The sequence below is a fragment of the Sciurus carolinensis genome, chromosome X, assembly GCF_902686445.1.
Source record: "Sciurus carolinensis chromosome X, mSciCar1.2, whole genome shotgun sequence".
Lineage (NCBI taxonomy): Eukaryota > Metazoa > Chordata > Mammalia > Rodentia > Sciuridae > Sciurus > Sciurus carolinensis.
Window position 1 is genome coordinate 56,154,309 of NC_062232.1, and position 20,676 is coordinate 56,174,984.

At 51.7% G+C, this 20,676-nt stretch overlaps 1 protein-coding gene across 1 annotated transcript in view; it reads right to left on the minus strand.

The window, feature by feature from the left end:
- Positions 1 to 19,233, minus strand: part of Dmrtc1 (DMRT like family C1) — a 45,879-nt gene extending 26,646 nt beyond the window's left edge. Inside the window, exon 1 of the mRNA XM_047536676.1 lies at positions 19,017 to 19,233. The gene's annotated coding sequence lies outside the window, so the exon portion shown is untranslated. The remainder of the gene's footprint in view (positions 1 to 19,016) is intronic.
- Between the last annotated feature and the right edge of the window lie 1,443 nt (positions 19,234 to 20,676).

The following is a 20,676-nucleotide window of genomic DNA, read 5'->3' on the forward strand; positions in this document are numbered from 1 at the left end:
AACTGAAGTGGAGATGCTCCCTTAGCATGGGCAGAAATACCCAATAGGATGGTAGTTTGGATGGAATAAAAGTTGGAAGAACAAGGAAGCAAGTTTGACTCATCCTGAATGAGTTCTTGATTGTGGCTTCAGTTGTCTGAGGATATTGGACACTTGCTTCTTACTCTTCCAAAGTGGACTCTGCCAGCAATTCTCCAGGTAGTTTCCAGAGCCTTGGTCTCAAACTAGGATAGCACTGTTGCTCCCTCATGTTCTGGGACTTCCACGCCTTGGACTGCACAGCTACAGGTTCTTCCAGCTCTCCAACCCACAAAGACCAGGTTTCTGTAGTTCTCCAACATCACATCTCTGTATATTTTCTACTGAGCCAGGCCCAGGCATTCCCATTCCTCCTGAGAGAAATCAATGGCCACATCCCGGAATGTCAATGGTATCATTTCCTGCTCTTCACTCTGCCCCGCGTTCTTCCTCTGAGTCTCTCCTTCCCTGTGTCACACAGAAACTTGGGGTTTCTGAGCACAGGAGGAAAAGCCAGAAGTGGATCCCGAGAATGGAGGCCTCCTTGACTTTGATGAACAAATGGAGGACTTCCTCCCTTTCATCTTGCACAGGTCCTAGGCTTCTGCAGTCTCATAATAGAAGATATTTTCCTTCAGTGCTTGCGTGCACACACTCACGTCAATACACAACACACGCACACGCGCGCGCGCGCACACACACACACACACACGGAATTCGTTGTATGCTAGCCAGTAACTTTGCTTTTCTCTCCAACTTGGGGACATCGAGGTCTAGGCCTGACTCAGGGCAAGCACTGACCCTTCTTAGGCTCAACACTTGAGGAATTTCTACCAGAGTTCTAGGAAAGTCATCTCCTCTTGTGTGTGTGGGTGTTTTACCCACAGCTTTCTTGAGACATAACTGCCAAATACAAATCTTACATACTCAAGGTGTCTGTTAGCATGATTGAATACAGGATGCACTGTGAAATGATTGCCATGATCAAAGTACATAACAAACATATCACCTCACAGAATCACCACTGACTGTGTGTGGCGACAACACCTAAGGTGTACACTCTGGCAAATTGCAAGGATCTAATTAATATTAACCAAATGGACGTAGGTACACATACATATACATGCGTGGGTGTGTATATTTGTATCCGTGTTATATACATATTTATATGTGTAATTTATGTATGAACATATCCTCCACATTTTACGTCATTCATTCTATTTATCTATAAACTCTATTATTCATAAGGCAGAGAGTATACATTACATAGATCAGGTCAAGTGGCTGTAAAATATACAACTAGATACAATCTAAAGCACCGTACCCAACGCTGTATATTAAATTCTCATGCCCTATTCATCTTCTAAATCAAAGTTTGCACACTTTGACCAGTGTCTCCCCATTTGCCTCACCCCACATCCTCGGTCCCTGGCAAACTCTGTCATCTACTCTCCTTCTCTGCTTGGGGGCTCTTTTAGATTTCACATGGAAGTCTAATAATAGAGTATTTGCCTTTCTGCTTGTAGCTCATTGCACTTGGCCTAATGCCATGCATGTGGCTGCAAATGGGAAGAAATGGAAAACAGGATATCCTTAGTTTTGGTGCCTGAATAATCTTCCACGTGTGCATGTCTGTGTGCATGTGTACAGACATGAGGGATGAACACTTTCGTGGGAAGGAATGTATCTCTTGAACTCCTGATTTGATTCCATTTGGGTACTTATCCAGAACGGGGATTTCTGCACATGTGGTAGTTCTGATTTTCATTTTCTCAGGGGCTTCTATATCATTTCCCACAGCGATGGCACCAATTCACATTTCCACCAACAGTGTGCGAGGCTTCCTTTTACTCCACATTCTAACCGCTTCTTCTCTTGACCCTTTGGATTGTAGCCATCCTGACAGGTGATATCTCATTTTGATTTTCATCTGCATGTCCCTGAGGACTAGTTGTTGAGTGCCCCTTCCCATACCTGTTGACCATTCGTAGGTCATCTTTTGAATAATGTCCATGCAGGTCCTTACCAGTGTGTAAGTTGGGTTGTCTGTGGACCTCTGAACGGTTGAGATGTGTGAGTTTTTTGCATCATTGAAAGTCCATCCCTTCTCAGATATATGTATGAAAATCACAATGATACTGACCACACCTGCAAAGTGAGGAGGATTGCCACAGGTATATCATATCCCCTTCCCTTGTGTCTCAGCTGAGATCAAACACTCACCCTCGCCCCCAACACTTGCAGCAGCAGCTCAGAACTGTTGTTCCTCATTCAGAGCAGCAGCCAGGAGAGAGTCAGTTACCCATCTGAAGTCACAGTGGGTGGTGCGTCTGGTCCTGACCCCCCAGATCTCCTGACATTATTATGGTGCTCTGATCCACAAGCAGGCCCATATTCATGATCCCCCTTCAGTAATAACTCATCCTGTGCAGTGAGTCGTAAGCACAACCCTCCACGCATGGAACGGGGCTAGTTTTGCTATGTACTTCATTGTTTCTAAGCCTGGGAGGGGACAGGTTTTAGGGGACTTAATGTTGGCCTGCAGTGTACCATGGGCCCACTAGGGGCATAGCATTGCGGCCTACCTCGAGATGTTAGGCTGCAATCCGAGGGCAGATCCCTGCACTGGCTCGCAGCCTTGATTTCCACGTTTGAAAACAAGGGTAAATCTGAACGATCTGACATGGTTTGGTGATGACTGAAAGAAGCCACGTGTCACACTGAATGAAGTGACCACACAAGAAGATACAGGAAACCAATGGCAAACAGAAGCTAGAGACAGGGAGCAAACAAGTTCTTCAATTGATTCAGACTAAAGAGTCATATGTGCAACGTAGCAAGGTCTCTGAAGAGACAACTCAGGAAACATACATAAGAACAAACAAAGAACAGGAAAGTTGATGAAGAATGAGAGCGAGACATTTGTAGAAAAGTGGTGGCCAGTGCACCAGGAGTAGGAGCGCCATGGCACACATTGTAATGGAAATGCAGCAATGATCAGACTCCAGGTTCCAACTATGAATTGGCACTCCTCTTGGATGTGTCTAATGGTGGCAACGGGGCAGCACATACCGGAGTTCTGCTCTTGGTGTTGTAAGTTGGTGCAGATCCTACGGACTGCAATTGAGCAGGGGTTAATGGGGCTGAAAACATTTACCATACGGTGCACCTCCAAAGTCTCTCTCCCTTCTGCTCCACATGAGAACCAGAAGCAGGGTGGTGAAAGCTGATGCGCCTGCACCTGAGCCCCAGGTCTCAGATGTCTCTGCCTCAAGACCATTGCTGGGTTCTACAAAGCTTACTTCCAGCGCCATTCGTGCCAGGGGGCATCCTCAAGGTCAGGACCTCGGAGAGTTCCCAGGAGCTGAGCCTGTGCCCTGACTGAGGAGCCCGATGCAAGAATGACAGTGAAGGGCCTCAGGGTCTCTGTGACACACAGGTTTCTACAACTCTGCTTCCTTCTACTCATACACGGGAGAGAACCCCGCACCGTGACTGTGGATCCCTTGCGGAGTTGGCGCTCTACTCATTAGGAACTTAGGGGCCATTTCAGGAATCATGCAGAGCCTCTCTGTCTGCTCACTGAGTTTGTGGACCTGAGGATGGAGCTGGGGAGTGGAAAGTTATCACTGGCGAGTAATTGGGTTTGAATTTCAGGAAAGCTTAACGTCAGCAGTGTGCAAAACTGTTTGCCCTAAGGCTTCAGGCTTGTATATTCACCAACAGTGCAACGTAGACACGAGAAACCATTGTGTCCAACTAGTCACCTGGTCATCTCCATTAGAGTGGTATGACGAGGCAGGAAACCCGGTTAGAATGGACTCGTGGCAGGGTGGGGGAGAGGAAGGGAAACAATGACATTACTCAGTGAGGCATCTCGGTGCTTGCAGTTGTCACTCAGCATTATCAACTGCTTGAACAGAGTGTACTCATCTGCAGTACATGTGGTGGGAATCTAGGCCAGGGACGAGGGGACGGAAGTTTCAAAGGGGGCAGGTCCATAGCCTCTTTTGACCCAGTGGAATGAAGAGCTCTGCTGGCCTCTGACAATAAGTCCTTTCTGATAGTACACGCACGTCACACTGCTAGCAGATACCAAGTTCTCTGGCACCCTGCCGCTGCTGAATCCTGGCCTTCCTGCATGAAGAAAGCTGTGTGTCACTGGAGCCCTCGGGTGGCATTGCTCGGTGGGCAGCTCGGACTTTCATCCTTACCAGGGGAGAGCCAACTTGAGGGCCTGTGGAGTCTGACTTCCCTCCAGTGTGACAGATCACTGACCTTGTGGGCGGCTGAATCTAGGTGTCTGGAGGTCACTGCTCAATCCAGCAAACCTAGATCTCAGCCCTCTGTGCACGTAGTAGGTCCTCAATAAACACTTGAGGAATGACAAACAGTGCCAGGGCTAGCCATGGTGGATTTTCTCCATTTTCCCAGAGGAGGACTGGCTCAGAAGATGACAATGCCCTTCATTTATTGTCATCATCACAGAGAACCCTCCCATTGACCCAGGCAGGACCAGGGACCCTGTTCTTCTGAGGGTCTTGGAAGAATGGCTTCCAGAGTTGCTGCCATTTGAATAAAGGCCTTCAGAGGAGAACCCGGGGCCAACCTCTGCTTCACTCCCTGCTTCCGGCCAAGCCCAGCCTGCTGCCCCCTTCCTTTCCTACCGAGTAAACCCCAGGTCAAGCCTGAAGTCCTCAGGGCTCCCGGTGTTCCACTTGTCACTCTTCTTTCCTTCCTAGGGGAGGATCCTGGACAGGCAGAAATCAAGACCATGGGAGCCAGAGAGTCAGCGACTTTGAACCAGCCCCTTCTACTGCCCCAGTTCCTTTCTTTCCCCATATCTCATCCTCTGGGCAAGAGATAAATGTGGCCACAAAACTCTGCTTCTCTTTTGTACTCCTTGTCCCTTTCCCCAGGAATAGCCACGTGCAGTGCCTTGCGGTTTGTGGGCTTGGGTGGAGGTGGCAGGGAGAGAGGGGGTCATTAGGCAGGCAGAGCACCACCACAGTAGTTAGCCATCAGCGTCAGGACCCCTGGTCAGGGGAAGAGCACTGCAGATCCTGAGTCTCTGCTGCTCCACAGCCCACTGAGCTCATCCCTGTGCTCAGGGGATGGCAAACCTTCTGGTTTCAAACATTTCCTGCAGAGTGGCTGATGGGTGTGCACTGGTTATATCTGTAGTGTTGGGGAAGAGGGTCGTGGGTTGAGGGACAGGGAGGTGGGGTCAGAAGGATGAAGGGTGTTCCAGAATCGAGAGGTAAAGCTGTGGAGGAATGAAGTTTATTCTGACCACAACAACCCCCACCCCACCCTGGGAGAGACACCAGCCAGCACATGGAGTCACCCGTCACCTCAGGTTGTTGATCCCGTTTTAAGATACCATGCCCCTTGCCTTTATATGTCGCCCTTGTTGTTTATCCCAACAAAACACCCGACTCTGCCTCCTGGTGCTGAGCAAAGCCCAGGCTTCCCCCCGACTTCTTGTCTGCTCCTGGCTAAGGCCATCCAAGGGATGCCACCCTTTGGTCGCCTTGGCTCACGTGCCCAGTGGATCTGCTGGATTCCCGGGAAACTCCCCAGTCCAGCATGCCCCTAGGCTTGAGGCACTTTGGCCCGGAGATCCACCAGGGAAACGGGGCGGGGGGCAGTGGCATTTCCGGCCCCGCCTTCTCTTCTGCTTCCACTCCGAGAAGAGGATTTTTCTTCTGTGATATTTAAAAATCCACAGCCAAACCAAGAGAATAATAGCAGCCTCCCTCCACCCCTTTAAAATAACACCTTACTACAGACGTGCTTCAGATCTCCTGTAATTTTCAGTGAAGTAGTATGGAGACACATAAAGCATCTCTAATCTGTACTTGCTCCTCTCCTCCTTACTGGAGGTCCCCCAGCAAGGGTGTCTGAGTACTCCCAAAGGGGCCCAGCAATCATTTGCTGCATCGAGATGGTGCACACCTGACGGGCTCCCCGTACCCTGGAGGGTGTGGGAGCAGGAGTGACAGGCAGTCTTCTGCAATGCTCCCAATGGTCCCCGCCTCCTGGCTCTCATGCCCCTGTGAAATGGACTGGACCTCGTGGTGTGCTTCTAACCCGGGCCTCTGGCAACGGCGACGGCATGCCATTTCCATCCGAGTTTAGGCTGTACCAAGACTGTGACTTCCCTCTTGTGGGCCTCCATTCTCTCTCTGGCTCTTCCTGCGTGCATGCCTGACGGAGAAGGCCAGCTGGCAGGGAGCTGGTGGCAGTCTCCCTTCCTTCGCCAGGCAGAGAGGAACCGAGGCACTCATCCTACACAAAACCTGTTAGAGGCTGCTGACATCACACGAATCCTTCCTCATCTGGGCCGACACCTTGACGGCAGCACCTTGTAAGTGACTGGGAAGTAAGGGCCCCGGATAAGCCGTGCCTGGGCCCCTGATCCAGAAATCTCTGAGGGAAAATCTGTCCATTGTTGGAAGCTGCTGTTTGGGGGATGATTTGCTAGGCGCCAGTCAATGGTATCCAGGGCAGCAGGAGTACAAGGGGAGGGGGCGCACACTGTGCAAGAGATGGAAGGCCCAACTCAGGCTAGGTGGTGCCCTTGGGTGCCAGTTGGCACAGGGTGCGCCCAACTTTTAGACTCAGTGTCAAGTCCCAGCTTTCTTGCCAATCATCTGTTTGACTTTGAACAAAGCACCCGAGTCCTCTGGACTTGCACAGCGCTTCTTAGAAGCTTGATGGGCACTGCACAAGCAAGACGGACTTTTTTAACATAAGCACCCGTTTGTGTAATTCACACGACAGTTTCTGGCAGCCAGAATATAGCAGCCGTGCCTATGAATGTAGTTGATCTGGAACCCCGAACCGTCTCTTGGGAAATTCCCAGGGACTCAGGAGGCTTCTAGTGCTCAGCAAGTACATGCTGCCAAAATATGTTCTAGCGAGTGTCGTGAAAGCATTTGTTCTCCGGGAGGGAGGCATATCAGAGTGCACCCTTGTGTGAAGATTTCTGGTGTGAGCGAGGCAGCCCCGGCGGGATGGGGTATGCTGCCATATCGTTTCTGCAAAGACCAGATGCACGTTTCTCCCTTCTTCCTTTCCTCCCTCTTTCTCCTTCCCTCTGGACCTCCCTTCCTTCCTCTTTTCACGCCCTCTTTCACATTATCTCTCCCAGGATCTCCAGTCCAAAATCCTTCCACAATTCTCCCTCTTGTCCTTCATTTCATGCATGCGTGCTAGAAACCCAGCCGTTCCTGGGCTCTCTTCTACAGAAAGCCTTGTAAATGTTGCCATCATGCACTGGTCCCCATCCCTGCCCCCAAGCCCACAGAGGATGCTATATGGGCATAACCTTCTGAGGGAACCGCTTGGGTGGGCATCACCCCAGCATTGCCATTATGCCCCAGAGACAGTACATTTAGACAGTCCAGGGCAGGCACAGGGACAGGGGTCCAGGACGACTTACCCTGGAGACTTCCTTCTGCATGAACCACATCATCAGGAGATCATTCTGTAAGAGCGCCTCCCTGTCTGGGACTTTGTGTCTCCTGCCTCACACCTTCCATCTGAACGTCTTGACTCCCCCTCTCCTACAGCCTCAGTCCTCTCCACTGCACGCTTAAACTCTGCCCCCGTTCCCCCAATCCTGCCCTGCCGCAGGGCCTTTCCATTTGTGACTCTTCTCTGGAGTCACCGTTTCCTGACTCGGCCTTTCCCTTTTCCTTTCGGTTTCTGATGTCCCCCCAGATCACCCCAGCCCTTGGGCACATGCTCGTCCCTCTGCCGTGCACACACACATACCGTGTACTCTTCTCCATCACAGCTTTTTCCACGCTGAACTGTCACTTCTGATGAGATCATTGTCATGGCCGCCCCCACTCAGACTCCTCACTGGGGCAGGAGCTCTGCCTTGTTCATCCTGGAACAACCGGTCCCTGACACAGGGCTCCACGTACCAAATATTTGTTAGGAAAGCGAGTCACGAGCATGCGTCCACAGAGGTTGCGAAGCACCTGGACTCTCTGGTCTGGGACAAGGTTGAGCAGTATCCTTTTGTGTCCCCTACTTGGAGCCCACAGACTCCCACCCAGCAGGAACTGGATGTTTCCAGAGTCAGAGCAGGAACAGCCATCCTGGAGGCTCCTCTGCATTCCAGAAGTGAATCTGGGATGGCCAAATACAGGTAGGACAAGGGGCATGACTCTGCGCGGGACACAGACATGGAAAATTCTGCCAGTGTTGCTTAAGAAGTCTAGGCCCTGGGAAGAAGGTGTCGCGGCTGGTTGGATCCCTCCTTCCCTTCAGGACCGTGCTCAGAGGGAGGCCACTTGCCCATGATGGCACCACCCTGCAACCAATGAGATGGGTAAGGGGAGGCATGACATGGCACACACCAATAGAACCTCAAGTGACAGGGAAGAGGTTGAATGGAGCAGGTTGTGGTGACAAGGAGCTGTCTCCTCAATAGCACACACACACAGGCCAGGCCCAGAACCCCTCACTCCCTACACAGCAGTGGCTGAATACACAACGACACAGCCCAACACACAATGTCCTTAGTGGAACTTCGTGCTGAGGCTTTGGGCCCTGGCCGCCACGACGTTCCTCAGACTCTCTTTGCCATGATGACACATTTGCTCAGGCCCTTTGTTTCTGGTCCCTTTCAGCTCCAGCACTAGACACGCTTCATCTGTCAGTCACAGTGCTAATCACAGTGTCTCACTGGACTGTCTTACCGGAAGGGTACATGTCATCTCTGAGACCTTGAGGAAGTTGGCATACCTGTCTGAACTTCCATATTGCCTTCTATAAAATGAAATCTTTGAGTGATCACCTACACGTTCAGTGACCCCATGCCTCAAGGGACAGGTACACTCACAGGTAAATGCTGCCAGCCCACTGCCTAGTGTCAATTCCCCCAGGGCACTGCTGCCCTTAGGGCCATGTCCCGACCCACATCCTATTCCATCTCCTAAGTCACTGCCTGACACCACTGTCCTCTCATTCTGACCAAAGCTGTGTCCTTTCACAGCCCAGAACTACAAAATCGGTGGGCTGACTAGAATCCCATGGCCCAGGGCCTTGGGGGACAATATCACTACCTTAAGACCCAGGACAGACTCCACAGGCTCCAGATCATCCTGTGCACACCCGGGAAGATGCTTGAGACCTGGACACTGGGACACGCAACTAGTTTCCCATGGAGTTTCCTCCCTCTGGAGATCCAGGACAGCAGTGATCAACTATCTGTGGGACACAGCTTTATGTCCCGGTGTCCCGGGCTGCCTCCCGGGAGCCAAGCTTAACTTCTGCCACTGCATAGAACAGAAGCTGGGCTCTGCTTCTTTGCAGTGACCAAGTCCCCACGCTTGCCTGGTCTCATGCTCCTTCCCTCTGCCCCTTTGCCAGTCTCCCTTCACTCCTTAATCCTCCCAGGAACACTTCCCTGGCTCCACTCTAATCTCCAGGGCTGGCGGGCAAGACCTCAGACTGAGCACTGTCACAGCCCTGAGTCTTCTCTCCTGTCACTGTCACTCTCACTGAACTTGTGCCTTTCCTGGCCTCTCCCCAACACAGACCTGGAGACCACCTCTGAGTACAGGCTCTCAGGAATGACCAGCCTTGGGCCCTCACTGCTTACAAAATGGATTCACTTACACAGCACCTCTCGTATTTCAGCCCTCAGGTGGGCCAATGTTTAGGGCACCAAACACATCGCGTGCCATGGTGGAGGACAACAATAGGATCCTGTGCTGCTACTGTGGATTTTTGCCCCCTCCTTGGAGACCCACTCATGGGTGGTTACTCAATGTTTAACGGCATGTTGGATTTTGACCCAAATTCCACTTCCGGGTACTATTTCGAGGGAAACACGGCTCCTGGCAACAAGGATACTAAAGAAACATTTGAAAATGTTGAAAAGCATAAAGAAAAAGTAATAAACCTGCACGAAGATCCTTTTGTGTGGAAATAATCACAGTGAGGGAGACGTGGAAAGGGCTCAGGCGGCCGAGGCAAGATGGCGATTGAGGGGGCAGGGCCAGAACAAAGGAGCATGAAGAGGGTCTTGTAAGGAGGTCAACTTCCTGGTTGACAAGAAGTGCTTGTGCACACGGTGAGACAGACACTTTGTGCCCGTTCTCTTAGGCAGGAGATCCAACAGAAAAACTCAAACACATGGGTAGACAGAGGGGGCATCCATCAATAACGGTGAGGAGAGTGTGGACAGGGCAGGGGGGAAGGAAAGGAATAAATTCCAAAGATCACACAAAGAAGAAGCAAAAGTGCCCCCCGGCATTTCTGGCTCTGGGGCTCCTTCACCTCAGAGAAGTCTGTCTCTGTTGCTTTTGCAATCAACCTGCTGCTTGCTCACTATCTCTATGTCTTGTTCTTCGGTCCTTTGCGGAATGGAGACATTGAGCCCAGCACCCCTACAGGGTAACAATGGCACTTTGTTGAGAATGCTGTGCACAAGTTAAAAGTGATGGGATAGTTCTCCAGGAACTGATGGGAAAGGTTCACCTGGACATCCTGCAAAAGCCAAGGTGCAACTTCCCACACTACATGCGGCATGATCCTTAGATGTATGTGAACACTCAATTGGGGAATTCTTGAAGAAACACACTAGGCTGATCGTCAGGGGAGTGGTGATGGAGTGGGGTGGACAAGGAAGACCACCGTTTCATCTGTGTTCTTTAGTGGCGTTGGGGGAGATTGCATGCAGGGGTTATTTTGTGTAAGCAAGACAATATTAAAAATGTATGGCAGGTCTGTAAAGAGTAGTTGTGTTATAAAAGGAAACTGTTACTATTGTCAATAATAAGAACCACAACCCACTTTGAAGAGTTTCTGAGAAACTGCTTGCAAGACAACAGAGTTTTATTGAGACCCTCCCACGTACCTAGTGCTTCCCCGTAGATCATTACCTGCAGTTCACCCTGCGGATTCTCAGGGCTGACGGGATCCGGCTGGGCCCTTCACCCTGTAACGTGCTCTCCAAATGAAAGTTCCAATTTCCATCCCTACGTTCTTTGCATTTCTGCACCTTATGAGGTTGGGGGCTGTCGTGGTAAGTGCTTCTTGATGTGAATCCCACCCACAGTGCAAGAGTCTGCTCAAGGATGCTCGTGGACCCACCCGCACCCTCCTGGTCCATTGGAGGCACTTGCAGAGAGGCAGTTTATGTTCTCCAGGAGATTCAGGAAGAACAGGAAACCCAAAGAGGTTGGGCGGGGTTGTCAGCCTCACCCCACACTGGATTCTGGGGCAATGGGCTGCCTGACCACCGCGAGCAGCCCCAGACTCATTGTTAGTGAAATCCCAAGTGGCTGCCATAGTCTGCTCCAGCTGCCTCAACAAAATAGCACAGACCGGGTGACTGCAACAACAAAAATTTATTTTCCCAAAATTAAGCAGGTTGGCGACAGCAAGGTCAAGGAGGTTGGCAGCTTGGTCTCAGGCTTTGCCTCCTTGCTAAGTCATCGTGTGACCTTCCCACCATGGGTGCGTGCATGTGCAGAGACACACAGCTAATTCTCTAGGGTCTCTCTGTAGAATGACATTAATCCTATCATGTCAGGGTTCGCCCTTTAGGACCTCATTGAACCTTACTCGCCCCTAAAGGCTCTGCCTCCAAATGCAGTCACACTGGGAGTGAGGGCTTCACCACATGAATCACATGAATTGGGGTGGGGCGGGGACATGTGATTCAGTGCATAGCAGGTGGGACACTTTCTAGTGTCCCTGCTCCCCTGCCATCCAGATCACAGATGTCACTTCCTTGAGATACTGAGAGATACACCTGGTCCCTCATTCAACCTTGAAAGCAGCCAACTACTGCTGACCAGTGTCATCAGTGGAGTGGGGGAGTGAGTAACCCTGCCCACGCATCGCCACTGCCTTTAGCACCACCAGTGATGACAGAAACCATGGACCTGGCCCTGGGCACAACCTAGAGCATCTCAGAGGACAAGACCTGGGGATGGATCCCCAGGACTGATCCCAGGCCCTGAGAAAACTCACTCAGAAACTGCAGCATAAAGGGGCTCAGGGGCTCTGTGGGGGGAGAGGGGTGTTTTCTGGTCTTCTTCTGCCACCTGGTGGTTCCTCAGTATGTTGACATGGGCACAAAAGGAAACCTGGAGTTGGACTTTGGATCCTGCACAGAATGGGGCCTTTCTCCCTGGGAGGTAAGGGATCCATCTGCCCAGGAACTAGGAAGAAACTCCCCACTTACCAGTCCAGTTTCCTCACATGAAGATTAAAGTTATGCTGGGAAATGACAGTGTAGTGATTTGGGTCTTGGTTTCTATCCATTATCTTTTAAAATAGCAATTTAAAGCAAGCTTGCTCTTTAGCACGTAAACACAACTCACACAATGTGACTCTATTCACATAGCTAGATGCAGACACAGTAAGAAACATCTCTTTCACTTGTTCACTGGTTCCCGTTCCACAAACGCCACCATTTCCATGAAGTGCAGTAGGAGCAAGCCTCATTGGACTGGATTCACGGAAAGGGAGGTGTGGAGGACAGACAGGGAGACCATTCACTTCAGGGAGGAGTTTCTGAGCATTTGGCACAACTTGCCCAGAGACTCCCAAGGTTTTGGTCAAAAGTTGTGTGTAAATCAGGTACTCACGTACATGACAGCCCAGGGCTCTTGTCCGTCTGATTTGCACAAGATCCCATGGAGGACAGAGCTGCCTGGTTCCGTTGGCACCCTCCTCTCTAGGCCATCCCCTTTGCATTAGGGCTTGGTCAACACCTCTAATGTTGCTAATGATCTCCTTTTCAAGCCAGTGACCGCCCCCTGGTGGAAGGAGTTCTGGACGTGAAATCCCACCTGCAGTTTCAGGGAGAAGTCTGGCTAGCATGCTTTCAGAATCCTTCCCCAACCCAATCTCTAGTACTCTGGATCCGTCTAGGATACTGATGTGACATACCACAAACAGAGGTGCTGGCTGAGGTCCCACCAGGTTTGCAGTTGATAGGTATTCGGGGGGAAAATAAATCTCCCAGCAGTTACCTCTGCTCTTTGAAGGTGTACACAGCCTGAGCTACCCGTCCACTACTTACAAATGACTCATTTTATACATCAGAAACACATCATCCATGAGGCTCAGCTGTTAAGTGCGTGGAAACCTACGTAGAATAAAACGACAATAGTGCTTGCATGAAGTCAGGTGACCGGGAACACCCAGCTTGCCTCGTACTGAAGGATCTTCCAGGACATAGTACTGGCAGTAAGAAAAGCGCAGTGGTCTGGGACAGTGAATTACCACTGTGCACAGGGGAAGGTACTTTGTCAAACATGGTGAAGTATCCCTAGATGTCTGCACATCCTCTTCTCCCAGGGGGCCCCTCCTTGCTTTTCTGCCCAAGCAGCAGAAACCTGGCTTGGGCCTGTTGGGATGGCCAGGGGAGATAAGGAAAGGAAGCAAAGACAGATTGGAGGGCTGGGAGTAAGGGATACAGGAACACAGGGGATGTCACATGCGAGAAATGTATCCAGTGCTTAGCACGGTGTACTGGGCAATGGAAGGGAGGAACAATGGGGCAGAGGCAGAGGGGCTGGGGGTCAAGTAGGGGACAGGTCTTTGTTCTCTTTGCACCTAGCCAGGAGAGGAGCTCAGCAGGTCTCTAAAAGGCTTGGTTCCTCCAGGTACATCACACACTTCTGGAAGCATGATCTTCACTCCCTTTCTCCCACCTGCTGACCTGGTGAGTCTGATTTCCCTCCAATGTGTGGAGTGCCCTCTGAGGGGCTGGGGGTAGGGTGGTGCAGGTCCCTGCTGTGGTCCCAGCACCTGGAAGGGGGTTGGGGCAGCACATCACAGTTGCTAAAGGAGGTAACAGAGCCAGCGATGGCATGGACGTTTGGGATGAGGTGGTGGGCTCTATTTTGCAGACTGTGAAAGGCCCACATAAAACCTCTGGGAAACAAGTTCCGTATGAAAATGTGCAGAGCCCATCCAATGGCCCAGGTTGTCCAAGGGATCCTGCTCTTGCACGCAGGCCTTGGAAGAGCCAGTTCCACAGACTGCTGGCATTTGTGACCACGTCTTTCAGGTGAGAGCTCAGAGCCCGCCCCTGGATATGGCTGCTGGCAGCCACGCCTAGCTGTCTCTTTTCCTCTCCCATCCTGACAACTCCAGGGCAGGCCTGAGTTCCAAAGGGGCCACTTGTCACTCTGCTTTCCTTCCTAGAGGGGGATACCAGATACTGCAAAACTGAGAACACAGAAGCTGCAGAAACAGAGCCATGATTGGTGACCTAGCTCCCTCTGCTGCCCCCACCCCGCCCCTGCTCTCCAGGTTCTTTGGTCACCAGGCCTGAAATAAATGCTGGCACTCTTGACTGGTTTTGCTTCGTGGTATTTGCTTCGTCACTTTCAACATTGACGCCAGCCTTGGGTGCCCTGGGGTGTTGGCTTCGGTGGGAGTGGGTCGTGGAGGGACAGAGCGAGCATCTTCCTCAGCCCTGTGAGTCTGTCCACGCTGCTCCTTGAGGCAGTGCTGCGTGCTCCTCCCTGGGTCCTGGTTGGAATGCTTGGAGGCCAATCCACAGTGAATTTCCCACAGCTGGTAGTTCCGACCTCCAGGGGGCACTTGCATGGAGGAATGAGGAGGCAGTAACATGGCTCTTTCCCCTGCAGTGCACACCATCTTCACATCCCAGGAAACCTGGGCAGTGATTTTATATGGGAGGGGCAGGGACAGGTGTTGGAAAAAATCTGTGGATCCCGAGATAAGGTGTCAAAGTCCTGTGCTTCTAAACTGCTCCCAAGCACTCCCTGCCCCTCAAGACAGAGCCCCTCCCACAGAGAACCTCTTCTGTGAGTGGACTGTTCTTTGTCATATGATGAGATACATTAGTCTTCCTGAGGTGGCCTTGATGTGTCCTGTAACCTATTATCCTCCAGGCAAACATATAAGGGAGGTCGGAGCATCATTGTCCTTTGAATCTAGCAGAGTGTTTGAGGCCATGATTGGAACTGGGACACCAAGAATCACTAGTCTAGCAGAGGGCCAGTGGGTCCTGTGGACTCACTGGAATGTGAGATTGGATGTCACAGAGGCCCCATCGGATCTCGTTCATCTGTTTTCTTACTGAATGGGGAGTTGGATCTTTGGGGCTCCTGGGGCGGGTCCCTCGGCCTCCCAAGGTCAGCAGCTTCACTGTCTCTACCTCCTCCAGGGAGAACCCCACTCTGGAGCAGCCTCCCCCAGCTGCCTGACCCTCCTCCCTGCTGCCACATGCTCTGGCTTTCTCATGGTTCCCTCCCATTAAGAAGAAATCAATCTAGAAATATTTGTTGACTTTTGCAGCATTGACTTTCCTACTCCTCCCCAGAAGGACATTCATTTCATTGGCATGAGAATGGCTTCTGGGGAAGGGGAGGAGCTTGAGAGCTAGCCACGTGGTTGGACCTACACACTTGGTCCTTGTCAAGCAACAGCAATGCTTCCCCTATGTACCTGTTAGGGTACTATGGCCTGCAGATATTGCTTTTCCACAGATGTCTTGTAATGACTTTGAGGACAATCCAGTGTAAGAATGAGCAAAGGTATTCTCTCTCCCCTATGGTGCCCTCATGTCTGACGGTGGTTGTGGGCTGCAGAGGGGGAGTAGGTGCCTTGGGAACCTGAGGAAAGGCCTTAGATCGATGTACGCCCAATCGGCCTCAACCAACCACGCCTCAAAGGAACACACAGCGCTCCCCAAACACTCCTCCCCTTTCCTGCAGACTGCACGCTCACGTATATGACCCCTCACCCCCACCAGCCTCTCCTTGACGTCAGCAGAAGAAAGCGAGCAAGGGGTTAGAGTGCAGTGTCCTCTTGACTCTATGTGTCCTAGAGGAGGCCCTGAAAATACTGGTGCCAGATCCCATGCCCTATGTGTCTAGGGCCAGAAGGCTTCCCAAGGCCCACAAGCGGGTATGTAGAATGTGCACATCAACCTCAAGGACCGAAGATAACACAGGCCAATTTTTATGATCACTGTAGCCACCAGGCACCATTCTAAGGCATGGAAAACACCCATCCTGGAAAAACCATGCTATGTTGGCCATTGTAAGTTTGGCAGGGCTGTGCTTTCGTCAGATCCCCCTGCGCAACAGCCCTCTGTGGCATCCACGGTCAACCAAACGGGGTTTAAGTTCCTGGGTCTGACCGTCAGGGCTCTTGCTGGCTGCACTGCAGGCTGGTATAGAATGTTCCCTCACCCCTCCCAACAGTTTTCCTGGGACATCAAGGGGATCCCTTATTGCATCCACACACCCAGGCCTTTGGTGCTTTAGAAACATAGCTGTAATTGTGCCAACGCCTTCATTATGCTCTGAGCTCCAGCCCTCCCAGAATATAGGGGAGAACCTCTAAGCTCAGCAGTTTCTGGGGAACAGCTCTCATGAGTGGACCCTCACCCCTCACCTGTCACTCCTTAGGGATGAAGAATCAAAAGCACTCGGTGTGTGCAGTGTGCAACCTACACAGGGACCGGAGTCCAGACCTGCTGCAGCTGGAGTCTTCTCCCTGGCTCATCTCAGAGCCAGGAGCAGCTGCTTTCCAACAAGTCTTTTTCCACTCGGAGTTCTTCTCTCGGTCCTAAGGTCCGCCAACTGAGCATCCTGGCTCCTCACTCCCAGATCATCTCTCTCACTTTCCTCAAATTCTACCCTTCCAGTTCCACCCAAGAACATGGAATCCTCCCAGTGCCTGCAGGGACTTTGTATTTACTGTACTACTCCTCTAAGTGTTTCCAATCTCACATGGCACCTCATGACAAGGAAGCCCCCTGCCTCCCAGGTGCCCACCTCCCGGGGTTAAATTTCTCTCCTCTGGGTTCCCTCACCAGCTGGTTCACATCCTCATCCCAGCATTTCATACACCAAACTGCCACATCTGACTGCTTCACTTCTGTGACAGCCCCATCTAGACTCTCAGATGTGGGACACAGGCCCGGTCTGGTGTATTCTTGTGTCTCCGGTGCCCAGCACAGTGCCTCACATATCATAAGCGGTCAGTAACTGCATGTTGAATAAATGAGTCCATGAGCAAGGTGTCTCATTCATGAAATTTTTATTTTCCCCTACATTCCAGAAAACTGTGCAGATACATGTAAATATCAGTTGTTTTGTGTACGTCAGACGCTGACCAGTTCTTTATTTTATCTTTTTATATTTGGACGGGGAATCATTGTACTGTCAATCCTTCCAACTTTCAAACTACGGCTTATTCCAGCACTCTAATATGTTCCAGACATACAATGTTTATAGTCTCTCACTTTCTTTCACACAACAGCAAATCTCTCCTAAAACTGGAATGAAGAAGAGGAAAACATTTGAACCCAGATGCTCAACTTAAATGCTCGATGGAATGTCCAGAAAACCAAGGATTTTGAAAGACTGGTTATGTCTGACTTTCGTTTCAACCGTGGTCTAACGTTTTCATCCTTTAGGTGTTTTGGCTTTTGCTGTGGGGGTGGGGACGGTACCCCAGACCTGGCGCATGCTAGGAAAGTGCTTCCCCATCCAGCTACATCCCCAGCCTTTATCATTTAACTTGAACCAATTTGTGCCTGTCGGATATTTATCAATAGAAAGGGTGGGCACTAAAGCAAACAGAACTTTGAAATGTGCAAACTGAAAGCTCAGTCACCAAGAACCACAAATAGAACTGGAACACAATTGCCACGGGCACTTTGTCCTCCCTGACTCCACTCTACCCCTGGACTCTTTGCAAGTCAGAGCCCGGTTCTTTTTCTGCTCCAGGGTCTCTTTTTCTACCCACAACAAAACAGAGCAAAGACTTGGCCTGGGCCTTCCCTGGGGGCAGCAGAAGCCTCTGATGCTAGCCTGAGAATGGGACCTTCACTGGCACTGTCCCCGGTACTGATCATTGCTCCCGCCATGGCTCTAGCCCTGGCACTGGCACTTGCTTGTATCGGTACTGGTGCTGATGCTTCCTTGCTTCAGCCATGGCATAGGCCCTGGCTCTGGAACTGGCACTAACACTGGCACTTGTCACATCGCCACCAGCAGCTGTGTCTCGGGCACGGGGTATCTCCTCCTCTTCTTTCAACGCCTCATTTACTGCCACGGAAAGGATCTGGGGTAGGTGTCATTCACCTTGGCCACAAACTCCAGGACTTCCATCTGTCTTGTTTCCTTTGAGAGCCCCACAAGAACACCGAGCACAGGGGCCTGCTGTTGCACACCTACTTGCGCACCACGTACTCTCGTGTTGCACACAAGCTTTGGTGACCAGCTTTGGCGACGGCTCCCCACGGATGAAATGCTTTCTAGGCGAATAAACCTGCAACACCCTCAACACCTCCCAGAACACCTCCTCAGGGACACTTTTTCTCGCCTGCATGAAGATCAGTCCAGGGTAATCATCAGAAGCCCAGTCTGTGGTGGGCCCTGGTCGCCTGTCAGGCCCCAAAGCAGGGCAGCATCGGTTTTCCTGATCAGGACATAGGAGTGCTCTGTCGCATCAAGTTCCTTCACCTAGGACCCAAAGACTAACTCGGGGAGGTCAGAGGCTCTCTTGAAAATCTCGGGGAAGAAGCTCCTGCACCTCTGGATGACACACTTCAGCATGTCTGCCCTTTTGATCGGCACCGTCTTCGCGTTCTGAACCAGCAGGTACTGCACCAGCAGCTCAGCTACTTTCTAGCTCCCGGGGTCTCTGGGCATGCGCACCAGGGATGTTGGGGCCCGCGGGGTACTCGGCGCGGGGGACCCTAGGGGTTGCTGGGGTCCACAAAAGCAACTTGCCGAAGCACCTGGGCGGGGGCTACGTGCCTCAGAAGAAGTGCTCTCGGGGCTGCGGGGAGCAGAGCACTTAGCGGCCCGCTGCAGGCGCCCCCGTGGGGATCTCTTGGGCAAGGAGGAGAGGAGGAGGAGGAGGAGGAGGAGGAGGAGGAGGAGGAGGAGGAGGAGGAGGAGGAGGCCAGGGGGCCTCTGAGACCCGCAGGCCCTGGGTGTCACCTCTACCGCGGACGTTCTCACCTGCGGCTTTGGCTGGCCCAGGAAGCAGGAACTCTGGGAAGAGATGCGCGTCCACGGGCATTCGGCAGCCGGCCGGAGCGCAGTGTGTGAGGCCGCGAGGACTGTGACGTCGCCGCAGATGCTGCGGCCGCCGCCGAGAAGACCCGGAGCCCCAGGGTCTGCAGTCGGACGGAGGCCGCCGCCCTCAGACCCCGAGGACCAGGCGGCGGGGAGGGGAGGGGGCCAAGCCTCCTCTGCCCGGGTCCTCCCGGAGCTGTGGGAACGCGCGGCCTCCGCCCCGCAGTGCCTCTGCCGGCAGGGGACGGTACTGCAGGCTGGGGCCGGAGGGATGCGGGGGCGCTGCTGCCAGAGGTGGGCTGGCCGGTGCGAGGATTGCAGGAGACCGGGAGCCTCGAGGCCAGGCCCGCAGTAAACCCCCAATAACTTGCTCTCGGCTCCTGGGAAGAGTCGGATCCTTCTGGAGGATCGTCGCCTCGCTCTTCCCTTGTGGAGAAGGCTCCCTTGGAGTCGTCTCACGTCCCCACAGTAGTGTTTTCTCCAGCAGTGGCCCCTGACCCTTCAGCTCCAGGTAACCTACCTGAAGTCCCAGACGTTGTTCAGTGCCTGTCCCCTGGTAAGCCCTTAGCAACGTTGCTTTGCCTGCGTTTCATTATTAGAGCCTACACCGTGCCCACACGGCCTGGACCCTGTGGTCACCCAGATGGAGAGGAAAGACCTGGGTAACAAGCGACCTTGGTGCAGAACTGCAGGCTAGTTCTTTTTCTTGGTGAGTAGTGACTCTTTGGAGGAAGTTAGCAGTTCTTTTGCGTATTGTTTCTCTCCTAGTCAGTGCAGGCAGTCACTGTCAATGAGAATCTCACTTTCTCAGTTAATCACCATTCATCACGACGCTTTCTTACCTGTTACTTGTTCCTCTTTCTCCCGTCTTACTGGACCTCGTTCTTCCTCAAGGAACTGCTTTCTTCCACATTGCCTTTCATCTGAGCCTCAGGAACCGGACCGTCAGTAAACTCCTGGCTCTGAGGTCAGCCCCTAGGAATCCCACAAATAACAAGAAGATTTCTCCACCCCAGCAAGTGCGTCCATTTATTATCCTGTCCTGCAGCACGATTGAGCATTCCTGTTTTTCACCCTATCCTTTCTAGACAGCATCTGGTGGAGCCTCCTTCCATATACCTGAACAGTCTCTTTTACTGCAGCGGTTTTTATACCTCAGTATGACATTTACTAAATTTCCGTACTACTGCTTCAGGGCTTTCAGGTTTTCCTCCATTGGTCAAAATTCAATTGCCGCTCATTCCACTATAGAGATTCAAAAATTGTTCTTATGTTAAATCCCCTCTCGTTTTTCTCCCCTTTCAAAAGTTCTTCAAGCACTGTGGTGGCCAACTCCACTAAACCCAGTGAAGATTGGAGGCTGAGACAGGAGGGTGGCAAGTTCTAGGGCAGCCTGAATGACTTAGTGAGACCCTGTCTCAGAATAAAAAAAATAAATAGAACTGGGTATATGGTTCAGTGGCAAAGTGCCCCTGGGCTTGTTGCTCAGCACACACACACACACACATACACACACACACAAACACACAAAGGTAGGGAAATTTTTCAAATATTGTCTCTATATGAATGTCAGGTCAGAATCATTATTTCAAGTTCAAGAAAA